Genomic DNA, 21,567 nt, shown 5'->3' on the forward strand with positions numbered 1-21,567 from the left:
GTGGTGGATTCCTTCAAACCAGTAACATTTCTGTGCTGATTGTTAATTCTCTCCCACTCTCCTATTTCTCAACTGACTTTGGGGGATTCAAAATTTGGAAAACATAAACTTTATGAAAAGTGCCAAGAAGGAATACCCACATGAAATCATTACCTCAAATAGATGTTTACTCCTCTCTTAATGTTCATAATCTTGACACTCTTGAAGATTATAGACCAGTTATTAGGTAGACGGCATCTCAGTTTTAGGTTGTCTGATGTTTCCTCATCAGTAGATTCAGGTTATGCATCTTTGGAAGGGATATCAGAGAAGTGATGCTGTGTTCTTCTACTGCATCCTACCAGATGGTACTTCTTTTTTACTTGTTCCATTAATGATGGTTTATTTTGATTATTTGATAAAAATGGTGTCTTCCAGTCCTCTACACTGTTGATATACATTATTTGTCTCTTTGTAATTCTTATTATTTTGAGACATCTCTTTAAAACTAAGTAAATATATCATTTCTTATAAATCATTTAATTTATTCAATTATTCATGTATGTATGTGTATGCAGACTCACGTTTTCCTATTTAATTCAGTGGGTTGTAATCCATTACTATTATTATTTTCGTGTTCAAATTTCCCAAAATTTGGCTACTGAGGACCTTTTCAAATTGGCTTCTGTGTCCTTTTGACATATTCTTATCATGCTTTGAGAATTCCCTTAATTTCTGTCACAAAAGACATTCCAGACTTGTCATCGTTTTTTGTGATCCATCCCTGGAATCAGCCATTTCTTCAAGGAACACTGGGTACTTTCAGTTAGGAACGGTATTTAGAAGACAAGACTTGGGTCTAAGTGTGCTCATTGCTCTCGGGGTGTTGCTGCTTCCAAACTCTCTCAGAAGACCTACGTAGGAACACACACACACACACACACACTTTTCGAATATATCATGTATATATTCATTTACATATATATATTTACATACATATAACCATAAGATCTCACTGATACCTCTGATTATAATCCAACATGACAGGATTCAATCTAGTTTTTTCCCTTCCTACCTTTGTACATTCCTTCACTGACAACAAAAAATCTGGATCCTGTTATTCCTAATTTTTTTACTTTCTTGAACAACCCCTCAGTATATAACCAATCTCCCATCTCTTCCCTAACCCTTTTCCCTGCACAGATGCTCTCTTCACACTAAAACTGAGCCACCACGCCATGTAGATGCCCTCTTTACTGTGCTCAGGCTCTGACACCCACATGAGACCATGCATTCATGTAGAAGTCCAATGCCTTCTCTAAAATATTCAAGCTCCACTACCCCAGGCCTGGCCACCCCTCTAAGTGCCTTTCTCATCTCACTTGGGCTCTGACTCCCTAATCTAGGCCACCTACCTTCACAGATGCTGTCTTCAAATTATTGGGCTCTGATGGACAACATGGCCTCTTCCATTTCAGTACAAATGACTGCTGTGTTCTACTCCCAATCCCTAACTGCTTTAGGACTAAATTGTTCAGGAAGAGAAGAAAGAAGAGGAAAAGGAAAAGTGCTACTTCCCTTGAAAGTAAGATTTGCTTATCCACTCATGTTCTACCAGTGTTACAGCCCAAGGAGTGGCGTCTGCTCATTGCAAGACATGCCAATAGTCAGGAGGCAAGGTGGCAGGAGAAGAAGAGTTTATTACAGCTTGCTAGCAAGAGGGAATATGGCTTACGCATGTCTGAAAGAACCATCTTACAGAACAAAGACTACAGACCAGTTATATACAGGGCTTGTCTCTAGGTAGGGGAGGTGGCTGGTCTCTGGGTGTGGCAGACATCTGGTCCCAGTTCCTGATAGTCCTTTGTTTTTGTTTTACTGGGTATGCATCAGAGAATGGATCAATGCCCTGTACCCTGATCTTTCAGTTGTCATTGATGATGGCTATCAGCATATATCATCATAGGCTCTCTGACAAGGAAGGGGGGGCAGGGGTAGGGGGAAGGGTGAGGGAGGGGGTCATCACATTCCTAGAGAACTCAAAAGAACAAAATTATCATCTTAAAGCAGCTGGGAGGGGTCACAAAATCTACAGAGTATCCCGTGAGGTAGTTAATCGGAAATCATTTAAAGTTACAATATGGTTTCTTTTCTACAATATGGCTTCACCTATGTCAACTTTGTGTTGAGCCGGTATCACCAGGCCCTGGCTAATATAACACTAAAGTCAATAACCCAGTCACTGGACGGGCACGAGCAAATTCTCTCAGCCTCTGGAAAAGCTCCAAGCAAGAGGCCAATATGGCACCAATGATCCAGGGGAGGAAAACAAGAGCCCACTCTCCAAGAAAAATAATCTATCATCCCCCTCTGCTTTAATGTAATCTCATGTCTAAGAAAATCAAGTCCCAAAATTTTAATCAACTTTTAGATTTTTTTTCCTCACTCACCCCACCTCTTCTTCCTCTATATGGTTGGAAAAGCCTCTTCAGACAGACAGTCTCATATCCAGGACTGGACTTTTTTATTTCCATCTTGGGGTTCCTATGTTTCTAACTTAGGAAATTTTGGCCTCAGAATAAAAACCCTAACATCTTGCTCTGAGAGCATCGAGTCTACTTCTGTTGAGACCAAGCCATGAGTGTCAATGTTTTTTGCTGTACCTTGATGTCTTCATATTTAATATTGAACCCCAACTGAGGCATAGAAGAGACACAGAGGTGCCAGGTGAGACTAATTCACTCTATGACCCTATCTAGAGGAAGAAAGGAACCAACTGCACCTTTGGAAGAGTGGATGAGGGAAAGGAAAAAGAAGAGGCGTGTCCATTCATTATCCAAGAGGCCACTTCCTAAAATCCTACCTTAAAGAAAAAAAAAATAGTGCATTTTAATTGTAGATGAAGTGACTTCTGTACACTGAAAGGTAATTCAATCAGAATTCCAAAATATTCCTGCCCTGGGACAAGGAATAAATCTCAACTTAGCATACCATCAAGGAACCATATAGGAAGCAAGGGATGTGCAAAAAAAGTTTGTAGAATACCTAATAAGTGATGCTAGAGTTGTTCTTTATCTTGTTGTACTTCATCCATTTGTAAGGGAACTTCCTGTCACTCCACGATCTAGGGAAAGAGACACTTATCTATAGAGTGGATTTGTTACCACCAAATGGGGGCCTCTGCTTGCTGCAAGACATGCCAAAAGTCAGGAGGCAAAGTGGTAGGAGAGAAAGGACTTTATTAGCTTGCTAGCAAGAAGGAAGATGGCCAACTCATGTCCAAAAGAACCATCTCACTGAACAAAGACTACAACCCAGTTATATAAAGGGCTATTCTCCAGGTGGGGGAGGTGGCTGGCCTCTGCGTGGGGCCAGGCATCTGGTCCCAGTTCCTGATAGTCCTTTGTTTTACTGGATATGCATCAGAGAATGGATCAATGCCCTATACCCTGATCTTTCAGCTGTCATTGACAATGGCTACCAGCATAGGCTCTGCCCTCTGCCCAGGGGTCATCACATTCCTAAGGAACTCAAAAGAACAAAGTTATCATCTTAAAGCAGCTGGGAGGGGCCACAAAATCTAATCTACAGAGTATATGTGGGCTAGTTAGTCAGAGTTCATTTAAAGTTACAATATGGGGACTGGCCTCGTGGTGCAGAGGTTAAGTTCGCATGTTCTGCTTCACCAGCCTGGGGTTCGCTGGTTCAGATCTTGGGTGCAGACATGGCACCACTAAGCAAGCCATGCTCTGGCAGGCATCCCACATATAAAATAGAAGATGATGGGCACAGATGTTAGCTCAAGGCCAGTCTTCCTCAACAAAAAGAAAGATTGGCAGCAGATGTTAGATCATGACTAAAATTCCTCCAAAAAATTTAAAGAATAAACTTACATATGGTTTCTCTTCTACAATATGGCTTCCCTTATGTTGAGCCAGTATCAGATTGTTCCCTATGGAAAATGTAGATCTCTTTTGGCATCAGCTGGATCCCATAACCATCCTAGTCAGAGCTGTGCTTCAAATTGCTCTTGGCTTCTTTTCATTCCAGTACGATCTGACTTTAGACCAGCTAGTATAGAAACCTTTCAGGAGGAGCAGATTAGGAGGTTGTGGTGGTTCGTGGACTCTGTGTTAGCAGGAGTAATGGCTGATGCAGACAGCACTGCAAGGAAGAGCAGTCGGAGACAAAGTGAGTGAGAAATACAAGGCAAGTTGGCCAGTCTCTCCATGGGGAGGAAGTCCTCCCTGTGAAATGCAGTGTGTTGAACAGAGTTCTAGCACTCAAAAGAGATCCCGGACTAGTTATTAAGATTGGGTGTAAATCTCATCTCAATAACCTACTAGACAAGTCAGTCTAATTTCTGAGCCTTGGGGAAAGATCTCTTTCTCAAAAGTCTGCTCAAAAAAACAGATGAGAAATGCAATTGAAAATATATTTTTCATGTCTATTTCTAGACTCTGCATAATGTTTCATTAATTGATTTGTGTATCTGTCACTGACTAACACCCCCAAGTAACTCAAAGGATGTTTCCGAAGCACTTAACTGTTTCTCTTTTAGTTATATTAAGAGATGCAATTACCAACAGCCCAGAACTGGTGCAAACCCCACCGCAAGAGCTACACCTGCACAAACCGTGGAGAAGTACCCAAGAGTCACCTTTGCTTCATTTTAATGTTAAGATCTCGGCCCCAGGAGGAGCTTGGGTCTTATTACAATAATATGTGATGTATGTGGAAGCACATTTTCAAACTGCATCTGTGTAAGTGAATATCCACCTCTACATGTGTGATGAAAACTCCCTTTTGAATATTCATTCCCCATTTGAAATAAAAGGTACCTGTTTTCCCTTGCTTGGGGGCCATGGCTTTGGAAACAATTCCCTGTGGTCTCATTATTTGCTACAAATAAATCTTACTTTGTGTGACAACGACTTTTGGCGAAGACTTTGATTTCAACACACCAAGAAGTGAACCCACTTTGGTTCAGTAACATATCCTGATACTGATGAGGGGTCGGCGAGCCGAGGAGTCGAAAGAAAGATTTCTTGGACACTTAAGTTCTGGGAGTACTGCTTTCTTATTCAAAGAAGAGTGTGGAATAGCATGGGGACAGGACCCATGCGCAGGAGGAGCTGCTGCATGGGGACAGGACCCATGGGCAGTAAGAGCTGCTGCCATCATGGGGGCAGGACCCATGGGCAGTCAGAGCTGCTGCAAACATGGGTTGAGAGTAGGGCTAAATTTAAGGCATAGGTGTGTGAATTATCTCTTTACAAGACAAAGGAAAGAATATGTAAAAATTCATTAAAATGGTATCAGTGCTGGTGGGGTTTGGTTATCGGTCCTATAACTTTAGATAAGAATCAGACCAGATTAAGTCAGGATGTCCTATGCTTCCTGGAGGATGTTGGTGGTGGGGGGATTCAGCTACATCAGGTTACCAGACAAGCACAATAAACAAGACTTAAGTCCTTGCCCTCCCTATTAAGAGTTTCTAGAGATAAGGTCATCCCCCCTTCCTCCTGGTGCAGAGAGGGAGACAGCCCCACAGACGGAGACTTCCTTCACAAATGCAAATGTCTCTCATCAAAGGGCAAGCAAATTCCACTCCTCAGAGCCTGCTTCCCGTCTGCAGTTTTTAAAAGTAACCAGCCTAAAATAATCCTCATTATAAACCCCACCTGAACCCATTTGGCCCCAAAATCTTTTGGGGATATGGACGATGTTCAGTCTTCTGTAACTACTTCCGGCTGTACAAGGTTGTAGAGCTGTCCCTAAATGGGGCCATAGGTACAGGTAGGAGGTTCAGTGGACCTGAATGCTGTGCCCATGGAGTCCAAGGCTGACAAGGTATACAGAGTCTCTGGAGAGGAGAGAATCATTTGACAAGAGGTGGTCCCGGAGGTGAAACTTTGTTGAGGTGTGGAAGACAAACAACGAAATAGACAACAAATTATAATAAGAAATACAAGCAATATGATTAACCCAATGAATAAGTTTTGATAGTAGTCCAGAAACCTGGTCCTGACCAAGAGTTCAACCAATCATTTGGAGATAGGGTAGGGTCAGACATGGATTTAATTTGGTGGCTCATATCAGATAGGAAGCCAGAGATATTTTGATGGTAGTCAGGAATACAGACACAACATTCAGATTTTATAAGGGCACAAGTGCCCCCCTGTCCTGCTGTCAAGACATCCAGTGCCATTTGGTTTTGGAGGACTGCCTTACACATTTGGGATACTTCTAAATCGAGCAGTGAAAGTCTATGTTGTGTATTATTTAATGCCTTCATAGTAAATTTATTTAGAGCTTCCATGTGTAAGATGACACTTTCGATTCCTAATTGAGGAAGGAAAATTGAGGCAACATGGTCATACCAGTGGAAGACAGAGCGGGTCGAGCACTGTTGCAGGTTGAGTAGGTTAGCAGGAGGAGATATAGTAAATGTAGTTCTACCTTGCATCCAGACAAAGCCTAGGGTGCATCGTCCAATCCATCCAGGTAGCAGCCAAGGCCATAAGTTGGAGCCACATAACCACTGAGTGCCATTAGGGGCTAACCAACATATGCTGGGCCGCCTGCCTGAGTCAGTCCCAAACCAATCAGTATTTTTTAAGGCTATGATATGAGAACACATATAACGGGGAATTTTTCCCATAGGTTGGGTGCTATTAGGCCATGTAGCACAGGTGTGATTGGTTTGTTCCCAACATAGAGTGGCCTTTTGACTGAGTTGACCACTAGTAGGAGTGAGCCAAATATGTTCGTCCCAAATTTGATATAGTCCATCCTGTGTGTATCGATAAGTTGAGGACTTTACCTTTGGAACTTGTTTTATGATCCACCTGTGACAAAGCAAATCTAGTCAGTATTTGGGCAGTAGTATTGAAGGAAAAGGTTTGATTGTGGCCCAGGGAGCTTCCAGGTATCAGAGAGGGACGGCCACAAGGAGCCAATATGATTAGTAATAGGTGAATCTTGTAGAAGAGAAGAGACAGAATCTAATATCCATGAATGAGTACTATAGCTTCTACTGAAACAATTTTTCTCTCTTTAAAATCACCTCATTTTTACAAGTTAGCCAAATTAAGATTAACTGGCTTGCAAAATAAGTGGTTTCAATAAAACATCATTCAATTATTTACATAAGTGCAGCAAGAATAGCAATTGATTATACAGGCTCTTTTAAATCTGCTTTGCTGGAATTTTTATGAGGAACCACAGATTGAACTGTAAAGGCCTCTCGAGGCCAGAAAAGCCAAGTCACGGACTTGCAATCAGATTTTGCCTGCAGTAACTACAGGTTTGGGTGGATTCCTCTCTTCTCGAGGTCCCCCGAAATATTCTGAGGTTCCTTGCACCTACCAGATAAGCAAGCTTCCTTACTTACCAGGTAAGATTTCCAGAATCTCTATAAACAAGGTACCAGGCCAATATTTCCAAGTGGCTTTATTCTAGAAAGTCCAATCTTTGCTCCTGAAAAGCTGTCTTGTCATATCCGAGCCTGTATGTTTCTCTCAAATATGACATTCCAGTCAAAGCCTTGGTAATATAACCAATGTATCCTGTTAGAAGGACAACAGATTCTTATTGAAATTATGCAAATAACTGTATTGCCATGAAATAACCATACTTACTCACAAAGGGTTTCCAAATTCTGGAGGGATAAGGTAGGGAGAAAAAGATAAATCGTTCAGTTTTACAATCCAAAAGTTTATCAGAAACCTGTAGTTTAGAATCTTGTGTCAGAATCCTTTCCACGAATTTCTCTGAAGACGAAACATATTTGCAAAAGCAAAAACATCACAGTAAACCGGCAACTATCTGTAAATGGACAAAAGACTCAAAAGGGCAATTCACAAAGAAACTTGGTTACTTCTGTGACATACAACACTTCTAGATAATAACTGGAATTATGACCGATAACCAGGACAGATTAGAATTTTAGGAATGCTACATAATTTTAAGACATCTATATCAATAGTATTTACCCACATAATACCACCTAAGAAATTTTATCATCACTTATTTGACAATGCTTCCCATGTAATTTAATAGACCAAATAAGCCTAATTAGTTTAGTATTTTCCTCCTCATAGGAAGACAGAGCAAATTTCTTTGAGCAGTCTCAGGGGCCCCCTAAAAATCCCCAGAGAAAATTTCCTCCTTCTTTCAGGTCAAAAGAAAGCCTTCATTCAGGATTTGAATATTTTTTTTGAGGGACAAGCTTGTCAAAAATATCAAAACTTTTTAAAACACTTGTTCATATAGGAAACAACGCTCACTGTGAAACAATGCCTAGGTATCCATTCAAAGTGACGACAGAAATAGTCAAGAGCAAACAACACAGTCAAAATATTTTAGAGAGACCTTTTTCTTTCTGAATATAGGAAATTTTAACAAAACAGCTTTTCTGTCTTTTAGGTAGACTTACTCAAAGGAACACCTTTTATAACCTCTTTATCAAAAGAAGAAAAAAGTTCAAGAAAATTATCCTTCGAGAGAAAACCAAATTTTAATTTCTGCACCAGCTTATTTTTAACATTAAAACTCATTTACTTAATTGGCTTTACTTTAATCTTAGTCTACTTGACCAGGTGTAAAACTCCTTTCTGCATTTGTTTCACAAACCTTCTACAACTTTCTTTTCATATTCAGAATTTGTCCCATAATTAATTTAGAGGCCTCCTTAACTAAAAGAGCTGTAGCTGCTACAGCCCTTAAGCAGGCTGGCCATCCCAAAGCCACCGAGTCTAGAGTCTTTGAGAAATATCCAACAATTCGGGTCTTTGGGCCTAGTCTTTGGGTGAGGATACCTAGGGCCTGGCGCTGCTTTTCAGTAACATATAGAGTAAAAGGCTTGTTGGCATTAGGCAGAGCCAAGGCTGGGGCGTAAGACAATTGCTGTTGAATTGACAGAAAGACCTTGTCTTCCTTTTGTGTCCACTCCAGAGGTTCAGTATCAGGTCCTCTGGTTGCTTCATATAAAGGCATTGCTATTACCCCGAAATGAGGAAGCCATAAACGACAGAATCCTGACATACCCAGGAAAGTACGAACTTATTTTGTCCTTGTTGGTCCAAGTTTGAGGATAGCCTTTTTCCTATTTATAGAAAGTGCCCAGTGTCCTGGGGTTAAATCATAGCCCAAATAGGACACCTGCTGTTGTGAAATTTGTGCCTTTTGTGGGGACACTCGATATCCCCGTTGGGCTAAGAAAATAAGGACAAGGACAATATCGTCATCAGAATCCTCCTTTGTGGGACTACAAATAAGAATATCATCAACATATTGTATTAAGCCACTAACAGGGAGTTTGACATCCCGCAGATCCTTGCTGAGGGCACGTCCAAACAAATGGGGGCTATCCCGAAAACCTTGAGGGAGGACTGTCCACGTCAACTGGATAGGAAGAGCTTCATTAGGAAACTTCCATTCAAAGGCAAATAAAGGTTGGGAAGTTTCGTCCAGAGGAATACAAAAGAAAGCATCCAAGAAAGTCCATGACTGTAAACCAATTAGAGTTTTCTGGGATCTGGGAAAGTATAGTATATGAGTTAGGCACGATGGGGTGGATAGGAACAGTGGCCTCATTAGTTATGCAGAGGTCCTGGACCAAACAGTAATCTCCATTTGGCTTCTTTACAGGCAACATAGGAGTATTCTAGGGAGATTGACATCGTTTAAGGAGGCCATGACTGAGGAATTTTAATATAAGGGGTTGTAATCCCTCAATTGCCTCTGGCTTTAAAGGGTATTGCTTCTTATGGGGTACAAGAGAAGAGTCCCGCAGGGTAATAGAGACTGGCTGTGCTGTTATAGCTCTCCCTGGAAGGGAGCAATCCCAAATCTGGGGATCAACTGCTTCCCATATATTCAGTGGAATATTGGAGGGTATCTGGGAATCAACAGAGCTTGGAGACAGAGCGATAAACAAGTCATCCTCCTCACGTGTTAGAATAAATTGGCTTCCTAATCTTTTCATTAAGTTTCGCCCTAATAGTGGAGTAGGACAAGTAGGTAGGACTAGGAAAGTATGGGAAAACACCTGAGTCCAATATTGGCAAGATAAAGGAAGAGTTTGGTAACAAAACTTAGAATCTCCCTCTATTCCGATAATTTTTTGATGGGACTTACGAGTTGGGCCAGAGTGGCAAACAAGTACAGAGTAAGTGGCTCCCATATCAATAAGAAAATTGATTTGCTTACCTTCCACATCCACTGTAACCCGGGGCCCAGTCTGACCCATGGTGATGGGAGCCAGACTGGCCTCTGGGCCCCTTCAGGCGGAGTACTAAGGATCATATCTCCGGGCAGGGAAGTGTGTTCTTGGCCCCTCCTCACTCTGGAGGCGAGGACAATCATGCTTCCAATGTCCCTCTAGCTTGCAGAGAGGACAAGACCTAGGAGGAAGATCCTTTCTTGGGCACTTTTTGCTCCAGTGTCCAGATCGACGGCAACGGTAACAAGGGGACTTACCTGGGCCTCCGGCATTGGTAGTTTGAGACTTGGGCCCCTGGTTAGCCTGTTTCTGTGGCATATCCGCAATGGCGGCTGCTAACACGTGAGCCTGTACCTTACCCTGTAACTTTGCCCTTCTGTCCTTATCCTGTTTAAGAGTCAAGTCCTGATCATTGAACACCTGAGTAGCAAACCTCCAAAAGTCTCTGTACAGGTGTTTGAGGACCCAAGGCCAATTTAGCCAATTTTCGGCGTATGTCTGGGGCAGATTGACTAATAAAGTACATGTTTAGAATAGAAATCCCTTCTGGAGAAGTAGAGCCTAGATTAGTGTATTTTCGAATAGCTTCTGCTAATCTCCCTTGAAAAAGGGCAGCGTTTTCATCTGTTCCCTGAGTTATTTCCCTGAGTTTCAAAATTGACTGGCTTTGTAAATCCCTTCTTCATTCCCTCTATTAGACAAGTAACCATGTGATTCCATTGTCCTTGATCTTCTTCATTCCTATAATCCCACTTAGGGTCTGTATCTGGCACCGCAGTGCCACCTACTGGATATTTATGTCTGTCTCTAGTGTGTAAGTCATCTTTGAATTCATGTGCTCCCACCCAAATATGACTTTTTTCATCGGTAGTGCAGCAATGAGTAAGAATAATATAGATATCCTGCCAGGTTAAATCAAACATCATGATGAGATGTTGAAAGCTATCAATAAATTGGGAAGGATTTTCACAATATCTACCCAGTTGTGTCTTTAATTGAGCAATATCAGACATTGAAAATGGAACACGGACTCAAATGGTCCCCATTTCCCCATTTGTTACCTCATGGAGAAGGAGATGTCCAGGATTATAAGAGGCCCCACTCTTCATATGACCTGCAGGACTTATAGGGGTAGAAGACTCAATGTTGCGTTCCTCCTTGTAGGGAGGATGTATTCTGGTCTTTGAGTCCTCGGGAAAGGTTAATTTGGCAGGAGCTGTGGGGGCCTTAGGAAGAGGTCTAACAAGGCAGTCATCATCTAATATATCAGGTGTGGGTTTTTCTACTTTAGTGGGGGAAGCTAGACACATGTGACAAACCACTCTGAGTTCAGGATCTTGATTTAGGGCCATGAATGGTTGAATGTGAGGAATTTCAGACCATTTTCCCAGACGGCAGCAAAATGTGTGGTTGAAAAACAGTATTAAAATTTAGGGTGCCGTTCATGGGTCATTTTTCCTCCTTCAGAGTATACTGAAGCCAAGCAGTATTACAGTAAAAGATAAGTCTCTTTTTCTTTAGATCTTGTAGATCAAATTTTGCCCAGTTATTTAAAAAATAACCCAAAGGTGAGTCCTTAGGAATGGAATTAGAAGCTCCCATGGTCCTAAGAAGCAAAAAGGCAAAAGAAGAGAGATGAAAGAAAAGGGTCCATTACCTTTAAAAATCCCCCCTGAACCTAGGGCAGTGTCCTACCCGTTGTTCCTCCTGTGGGATTCCCATAGCAAGGGGTGATGGGGGCATGCCCCGGCATTGCATCCCTTGTATATCTTCCCTATTATTCCTGGCAGTAATAGGTGCCTGGCGAATGGTCCCCGAGAGAAAAGGATCCATTACCTTGAAATCCCCCCTGATGGGGTTCCTATAGCAAGGAATGATGAGGGCATCCCCCTGCATCGCATCCTTTGTATATCTTCCCTGTTATGCCTGGCAGTAATAGGTGCCTGGTGAATGGTTCCCAAGATAAAAGGATAGAGAAAAACTGTGAGGAATTTTCTTCCGGTCTAGGGGACATTCTACCCAATTGTATCCTGGATCCATTCTCCCAAGAAGGGGTTCCCATACTCAACCAAAGGTTAGAGTTTGGTACTTTCCTTGAACCAGAGTCCCAATTGGGACTTTCCCGTGGTTTGGAGTGTGGTCAGGAACCATAGGGAGGGATAACAATCCAGCCTTAGGAAAAGAAACCTTCCACGGGAGTCTTGGAGATTGGTCGACCATCTTAATGACTTAAGTGATCAACCCGTGTCCATGTAAAATTTATATATTAGAGATAGGATTAGAAAGGAATGGATTAATGCATTCTACATCACCCTCAGGTTTCAGGTACTAATTCACTTCAAGCTGAATGCCATGATTTGCCCCATAGAGTAGCCATGGGCAGCAAACATGGATTCATACAGCTGTCTGGGAACTGTTCTCGATGGAGAAGTGAATTTAGATCCATCCTTGAAAAAGAGAAAAACACAAAGAAGAAAAGGGCACTTACCAGAACTTGAGCTCACAAGCCGATGAAGCAAGATCCCTGTACGGGCCACCAGAAATGATGCAGGGTCAGCGAGCCAAGGAGTTGAAAGAAAGATTTCTTGGACTCTCAAGGTCTGGCAGCAGTGCTCTTTTTATTGATAACTACTTCTGGTGAAGGCTTTGATTTCAACTCACCAAGAAGTGAACCCACTTTGGTTCAGTAACATATCCTGATACCAGTACCAAACTCTCTTGATTACCATACCTTTATAGTAAGTCTTGAAGTCAGATACTTTAAGTCCTTCAATTTTTTCTTCTTTTTTGAAAAATGTTTTTTCTATTCTAGGTCCACACTCTATATAAATTTCGGAAATACCTCAGAAAGTTTTGTGGAAGTGATGAGGCTTATTTTAGGCTGGTTACTTTTAAAAACTGCAGATGAGAAGGAGGCTCTGAGGAGTGGAATTTGCTTGCCCTTTGATGAGAGACATTTGCATTTGTGAAGGAAGTCTCCATCTGTGGAGGGTGTCTCCCTCTCTGCACCAGGATGAAGTGGGGATGGCCTTAACTCTGGAAACTCTTAATGGGGAAGGCAAGGACTTAAATTGTTTACTGTCTTGTAACCTCATGTAACTGACCCCCCCCCCCACGCCCCCACAACATCCTCCTTGGTCTCTAGCTAAAGATAATATTTAAGGTGGTGGCTTCTGCCATTTACTTAATCTGGTTTGATTCTTATCTAAAAGTTATAAGACCACCCAATAACCAGATCCCACCGGCACTGATACCATTTTAACGACTTTTTTTCTTACATATTCTTTCCTTTGTCTTGTAAAGAGATAACTCACATACCTATGCCTTGAATTTAGCCCTACCCTCAACCCATGTTTGCAGCAGCTCTGACTGTCCATGGGTCCTGCCCCCATGATGGCAGCAGCTCCTCCTGCCCATGGGTCCTGTCCCCATGCCAGCAGCTCCTGACTGCCCGTGGGTCCTGTCCCCATGTCAGCAGCAGCTCTGACTGCCCATGGGTCCTGTCCCCATGCTATTCCACACTATTCTCTAAATAAAAGAGCACTACTGCCAGACCTTGAGAGTCCAAGAAATCTTTCTTTCGACTCTTCGGCTCACCGACCGTGCATCAGAAGAAAAAGAAGATGATGAAGATGAAAATGAAGACAAGGATAAGGAAGAAGAGGAGGAGGGAAAACCCTGCTGGGATATTGGTTAGGACTATATTGAATCTATAAATCAATTTGAGAGAATTGACATTGTAACAATATTGAGCCTTCAATTTCAAGATACATAGCTCAATGTATTTAGATCTTATTTAATTTCTCTCAGCTGTATTTTGTGGGTTTTGATATAGAGACGTTCTATATTTTTCATTTTAATTATTTAAAATTATATTATGGTTTTTGATGGCTTCATTACTAATATTTTTCCATTTTTAAAATTAAGGCGTAATATACATACAGTAAAATTCACCCTTTTTAGATTACAATTCTGTGACTTTTGATAAACATATGCAATCATATAACCACTACCATAATCAAGATATAGAATAGTTTCAGGTTCCTGTAAAAGGTGGTGCCATAAGAGGATCCTGTACTCACCTGCCACAGACATACCAAATCTATAGCTACATATTGACAAATAAAAATGGCAAGTAATAGGATATATTGGAGTACACGAGGAAGCCATTTGGTAGAAACTTAATTCAGCCTGACCTTGTCTTTCCAAAAGGGCCTGACCATCGGCCGTTGAGCATGCATTGTATATCTGCTTTAGAGATTCCCTATGGCAAGAACAAAGGCCCTTGAGATAAAGGTGCAACTTCCCTCCCCCTCCCAACGTTGGCATTCCTTAAGGATTAAGCATCGTTCCTTTGGCTAGGAACTGATTGCTGTGCTCACCTGTGACCACCCAGCTCGAGACAATAGACTTGCCTCATGCTATTCCCGCTGAGATAGCAGACCCACTACCTGCTGTGTCCATCAAGTGCTGTGCCAACAGGGCAATCTTGTGACTCTTGTGGGAGGGACATTTCAATCATATGTAAAGCATCCTCTTTGGGGGTATATAACCACTCTGTGTACCTCACTTCTTTGGTGCCCTTTCTTCCTTCAGGAAGAAGGGCCCTGGGCCATAGTCCTCAGATTTTAGCTCAGAATAAACTCACCCAAATTTTCATTTATAGATTGGTTATGGAATATTTTTGCCAACAGTATGGAACAATTTCTTCTGAAAGAAATGCAAAAACTAGCTGAATGACTCCTATGAACTGGGTGAAAGAGAAAAAAAACACATCAAATTAGGTAGGAGAGGCACAATCTCACCATAAGCTCCACCCCTGGTGTGGTGAGAGAACTCACAATTCTGAGCCTCTCTGTGAGGAATGAAGAGTTTGAACCCCACATCTGGCACCTCAGCTTTTAAGACCTGCACCTGAAAGATGAGCCCTCAAAAGATCTAGCTTTGAAAGCCAATGGGATTTGCATCCATGAGACCCACAAGGCTACAGTGAACCAAGAAAGACTTCATAAAGAGCTCACGAGGACTTGACCCACCCAGGGCCCAGAGGGAGGTGGCCCACTGAAAAGCACCCAGTCTTTCTGTGAAAGAGATTTACTTGCTTATCTTAAAGCTTAGGCTGAGGGGCAGGCATCTAATTTGTCATACATCGAGGAGCCTACTAAAATAGTCTCCAGAAATGGAGGCATCTTTGTGTCCTCTCTCTGCCTCTGTTCAGGTTGCTGATATCTCCTGGAAAGGATCTTGTGACATCATCTGGTACCCCAATTTTTGCTGGCCAGGGGACATGTGTTGACAACCTGGCTCTGGTGGCCAGTGGTCTTATGCCTGCAAGTCCCACAGGATTGTAACAAAGGGAGAAAGAGTTCTTCACTGGCTACCACACCCAAGGCATAGCAGAGAGGCAACAGACTCAGGCACTAAATCTTTTTCTGAAAGAGGCCTATTATCTTATCTTCATCACTGCAGCCTGAAGAGCAGGCGTGTAATTAAACTCACGTAGAAGGCCCACAGTAATCCTCTCCAGAGACCACAGAGGGGAAGTGTTATCTTTGAGTTCTCCGTCTGCCTTGCTCCAAGTCTCTACTATTTCCCAAAATGGAGCCGGAACATATGCCTGGTGCCCAGTTTTTGAGGCTACCACCGAGGGGACACCCTTTTATCACTTGGCTCTAGTGGCCAGCAGGAAATTACAATCATGGATTCCATAGGACTGTAGCAAATGGAAAAACTGTTCCGAATTGGATAGCCCGCCAGGTGCAGATCCAGCAGACTGAAATGCAAGCCAGTCTTTATATCAAAGAAGTCTATTAGCTTATCTTCATAGTTGTGGCCTGAGGAGCAGGCTTCTAATTAAACACATATCTTGGGACTGACTAAAATCCTCTCCAGAGACTGGGGAGGCTCCTGGTCACCACCTTCATGCTCTCCCTCTGCCCAGCCCTAGCTTGTTGGTGTCTCTGAGAAAGGAGATTATGTACATGTCCAGCACCCTAGCTTTAGTTACTACTATCCAGAGGACGTATCACCTGATAGCCTATGTCTGGTGGCTATGAGGGCTCCCTTTCACTGGTTTAATGGGAAAGTAGCACACAAACAAACAGTTCTTCACCGGCTATTACCCAGGACTCCAGGCAGAGGGAACAGACAAAAATGCCCATCTCCCAATCTTCGCCTTAAAGAGGTATATTTGCACATGTTAAAAGCTGCTCTCCGAAGAGCAGTCTTCCAATCAGCCTGAGTCTAGGTGCTGCTGAGATCTTCCCCTTTGTGATGCTGACAGGTCTTGGCACACCCTCAACTATTAGGTGCCACTGAAAATAAAATAAGCTACTTAGAAATTTGCAAAGGTTTGAGAGACAATTAAGAGCTAGGGCAGGGTTGAACCACAAGGCTCATCTCCTACAAGAGGCCACTCTTTCAAGACTGGAAGAGATGGCTATTTTATCTAATGCACAGAATCCAACACAGAGAGTCAAGGAAAATGAAGAAAAAGAAGAATATATTCAAAACAAAAGAATAAGATAAAACCTCAGCAAAAGACCTTAATGAAATGGAGTTAAGTGATTTACCTGAAAAACAGTTCAAAATAATGGTCAGAAAGATGCTTACTGAGCTTGGGAAAAGGACGGATGAACAAAGTGAGAATTTCAACAAAGAAATAGAAAATATAAGAAAGTACCAAATAGAAGTCACAGAACTGACTGATACAATCACAGAACTGAAAAATACAATAGATCAGTTCCAAATCAGAACAGATAAAGCAGAAGAAAGGATAAGTACACTCAAAGACAGGGCAATGGAACCTATCCAATCAGAGCAGCAAAAAGAAAAAGAATGAAAAAAGTAAAGATAGCTTAAGTGAAATATGGGACAACATCATGGGAGGAATAGAGAATAATAATAGTAGGGGACTTTAATACTCGTCTTTCATCAATGAATAGATCATCCAGACAGAAACTCAATATGGAAGTATTGGCCCTACACAACATGTTAGACCAGATAGACTTAACGGACATATACAGAACATTACATCAAGAAAGAATAGAAACACATCTTCTCATGCATACATGTAACATTCTCCAGGATAGAACATATCTTAGGCCACAAAACAAGTCTTAATAAATTTAAGAAGATTAAAATCATATCAAGAATCTTTTCTGACCACAACAATATGAAACTAGAAATCAGTTACAGGAAGAAAACTGGAAAATTCAGAAATATGTGGAGATTAAACAACATGCTACTGAAGAACCAATGGGTCAAAGAAGAAATCAAAAATGAAATTTAAAAAAATTCTTTGAAATAAATGAAAATGGAAATATAGCATACTAAAATTTATGGGATGCAGCAAAAGCAGTTCTAAGAGGGCAGTTCATAGCAATAAACACCTACCTCAAGAAACAAGAAAAGTCTCATATAAATGATCTAACTTTATACCTCAAGGAACTAGAAAATGAGAACAAAGCCCAAAATTTGTAGAAGGTAGGAAATAACAAAGAGCAGAGCAGGAATCAATGAAATAGAAACTAAAATGACAATAGAAAATATCAGTGAAACTAAGAGATGGTTCTTTGAAAAGACAAACAAAATTCACAAAACTTTAGCTAGACTTACCAAGAAAAAGAAAGGACTCAAATAAATAAAATCAGAAATGAAAGAGGAGACATTACACTGATACTATAGAAACACAAAGGATCATAACAGATTATTATAAAGTACTATATACCAACAAATTGGACAACCTAGAAGAAATGGATAAATTCTTAAAAACACAAAATCTACCAAAACCAAATCAAGAAGAAATAGAAAATCTGAACACACTGACTACTAGTAAAGAGATTGAATCAGTAATCAAAAATTTCCCAACAAACAAAAATCCAGGACCAGATGGCTTCACCAGTGAATTCTACTGAACATTTGAAGAAGAATTAATACCAAACTCAACTTCTCAAACTCTTTCAAAAAATGAAAGAGTAAGGAACACTTCCAAGCTCATTTTACAAGGCCAGCATTATCCTGATACTAAAACCAGACAAGGACACCACAAGAAAAGAAAATTATGGGCTAATATCCCTGATAAGCACAGATGCAAAAATCCTCAACAAAATGTTAGCAAACCAAATTCAACAATATATTGAAAGGATCATACACCTAATCAACTGGGATTTATTTTAGGGATGCAAGGATGGTTCAACATCAGCAAATCAATTAATGTGATAAACCACATTAACAAAATGATGCAGAAAAATTATATGATTGTCTCAATAGATTCAGAAAAAACATATGACAAAATTCAACATCCATTTATGATAAAAACTTTTAACAAGTGGGTATAGAGGGAACATATCTCAATATGATAAAGACCACATATGACAAGCCCACAGCTAACGTCACACTCAGTAGTGAAAAAGTGAAAGCTTTTCCTTTAAGATCAGGAAGAAAGCAAAGATGTTCACTCTCACCACTTTATTCATCATAGTATTGGATATCTCAGCCAGAGCAATTGGATGAGGAAAAGAAATAAAATGCATTCAAATTGAAAAAGAAGAAGTAAAACTGTCATTATTTGCAGATGACACAATATTATATACAGAAAACCCTAAAGACTCCACCAAAATGCTGTTAAAACTAATAAATTAACTCTGTAAAGTTTCAGGATACAAAATCAATGTACAAAAATCTGTTGTGTTTTTATACACTAATAGTAACCTATCAGCAAAAGAAATTAAGAAAACAATCTCATTTAAATTGCATCAAAAAGAATAAAACACCTAGGAATAATTTAACGAAGGAGGCGAAAGACCTACCCACAGAAAACTATAAGACAATAGTGAAAGAAATTGAAGAAGGTATGAATAAACGGAAGGATATTCCATGTTCATGGATTTGAATAATTAATACAGTTAAAATGTCTATACTACTGAAAGGAATCTACAGATTCAGTGCAATCCTTATCAAAATCCCAATGGCATTTTTCACAGAAATAGAACAAACAATCCTAAAATTTGTACAGAACCACAAAACACCCCTAACAGCTAGAGCAATTTCAAGAAAGAAGAACAAAGCTGGAGGCAACATGCTTCCTGGTTGCAAGCTATGTTCCAAAGCTTTGGTAATCAGAACAATATAGTATTGCCATAACAATAGACACATAAGACAATAGAACAGAATAGAGAGTCCAGAAATAAACACATGCATATATGGTCAATTAAGTTATGACAAAAGATCTAAGAATATGCAATAGGAAAAGCACAGTCTCTTCAACAAATGGTGTTGGGAAAACTGGGCAGCCACATGCAAAAATAAAATAAAATAAAATAAACTGGACCACTATTCTATACCACACACAAAAATTAACTCAAAATGAATAAAAGACTTGAAGATGAGACCTGAAACCATAAAACTCCTAGAAGAAGATATAGACTGTACGCTTCTTGACATCAGTTTTGGTAATGATTTTTTGGATTTGACACCAAAAGCAAAGCCAACAAAAGCAAAAAACACAAATGGGACTACATTATACTAAAAAGCTTCTGCACAGCAAAGGAAATCATCAAAGAAAAGAAATTGCAACCTACTGAATGGGGAAAATATTTTCAAATCATATATTTGATAAGGAATTATCATCTAAAATATATAGAGAACTTACACAACTCAATAGAAAAGAAACCTAACAATCTGATTAAAAAATGGGCAGAGGATTTGAATAGATATTTTTCCAAAGACATACAGATGGCCAACAGGTCCATGAAAAGGTGCTCAACATCACTAATCATCAGCGAAATGCAAATCAAAGCCGCAATGAGATATCACCTCACACTTGTTAGAATGGCTATCACCAAAATGACAAGAAATAACCAGTGTTGGCGAGGATGGAGAGAAAAGGGAACCCTAGTGCACTACTGGAGGGAATGAAAATTAATACAATCACTATGAAAAACATGGAGCTTACTCAAAAATTAAAAATAAATCCACCATATGATTCAGCAATTCCTCCCCTGGATGTCTATCCAATGAATACAAAAACATTAACTCGAAAATATTTCTGCACCTCTATATTCACTGCACATTATTTAAAATAGCCAAGATATGGAAGCAACCTACATGTCCGTCTATGGATGAAAGGATAAAGAAAATGTGGTGTATATACAATGGAATATTATTCAGTCATAAAAAGAAGGCAATCTTGCCATTAGCGACAGCATGGATGGAACTTGAAGGCATTATGCTCACTGAAATAAGTCAGACACAGAAAGACAAACACTGTATTATCTCACTTATATGTGGAATTGAAAAAAAAAACAAAAGAGAACAGAGCAGTGGTTGCCAGAGGTGGGTTTTGGGTTGGGCGAAATGGGCAAAAGTGATCAAAAGGTGCAGACTTCCAGTATTTTATGCTGGTCTCATCCCTTGGATAGTGATGCTATAGGCCAGAAATGCCTGGGGGGCACTCACCTGGGCCTGTGGCAAGCTTGCACAGGCATTTCCGCTTTCAGAACCGAAGTTGTGGCTGGACCAGCCCTGTGGTTTTATGATTGCAAGACACCATCAGCAATAACCATCAGGAAACACTGAAAGAAAAAAGGTTAATTACTCACAAGTCCTGGAGTGTATACGGCATGTCTGGAATCACACAGCAAGGTCACAGGAAGAGAGAAAGCATAGGTCTGGGGTTCTGCTTTTATTGGGGTCAAGGGTGGAGGGCCTAGAGTTTCGCGGGTTCACTCTTTTACAACATAAGTGGGAATTAAAGGGCGGGAAGGGAAAAACAAGTCAAAAGGTCAATAACTAAGTCTACCAGAGATCTCTAAAACAAAGGAAACTTCAGGGCTTAGGTGGCCTGGCTCTTTATCTAGTCGTGTAGCTGGCAAGGGGTTTATTTGAGAGTGCGGTCTTTAAAGTGGATGCCTCGGCAATCAAAAGCTTAATGTCAGGCACTTGTATTACAAAACGAAAATAACTGTCAGGTGCTTATGCTGCATTCAGGTACAAAATAAATAAGTCCTGGAATGTAATGTACAGCATGGTGACTATAGTTAATAATACCATGTTGTGTATTTGAAAGTTGCTAAGAGAACAAATCTTAAAAGTTCTCATCACAAGAAAAAAAATTTGTAGCTATGCCTGGTGATAGATGTTAACTAGACTTATTGTGGTGATCATTTTGCAATATATACAAATATTGAATCATTATATTGTATACCTAAAACTAATATAATGTTATATGTCAATTATATCTCAATAAAAAATCATTATTTAAAAAAAGTCAGACACAAGAAGGTACATACTATAGAACTCTTCATATCAAGCAAAATTAATATTTAGTGATATAAATCAGATCATAGGTTATTTGCGAT

General features: G+C 40.5%; 1 protein-coding gene across 1 annotated transcript in view; it reads right to left on the bottom strand.

The window, feature by feature from the left end:
- LOC103543209 (DLA class II histocompatibility antigen, DR-1 beta chain-like) overlaps nt 1-20,781 on the bottom strand; it is a 75,176-nt gene extending 54,395 nt beyond the window's left edge. The window contains exon 1 of the mRNA XM_070585823.1: nt 20,666-20,781. The gene's annotated coding sequence lies outside the window, so the exon portion shown is untranslated. The remainder of the gene's footprint in view (nt 1-20,665) is intronic.
- Between the last annotated feature and the right edge of the window lie 786 nt (nt 20,782-21,567).

This window comes from Equus przewalskii, chromosome 19, assembly GCF_037783145.1.
Source record: "Equus przewalskii isolate Varuska chromosome 19, EquPr2, whole genome shotgun sequence".
NCBI classification, from domain to species: domain Eukaryota; kingdom Metazoa; phylum Chordata; class Mammalia; order Perissodactyla; family Equidae; genus Equus; species Equus przewalskii.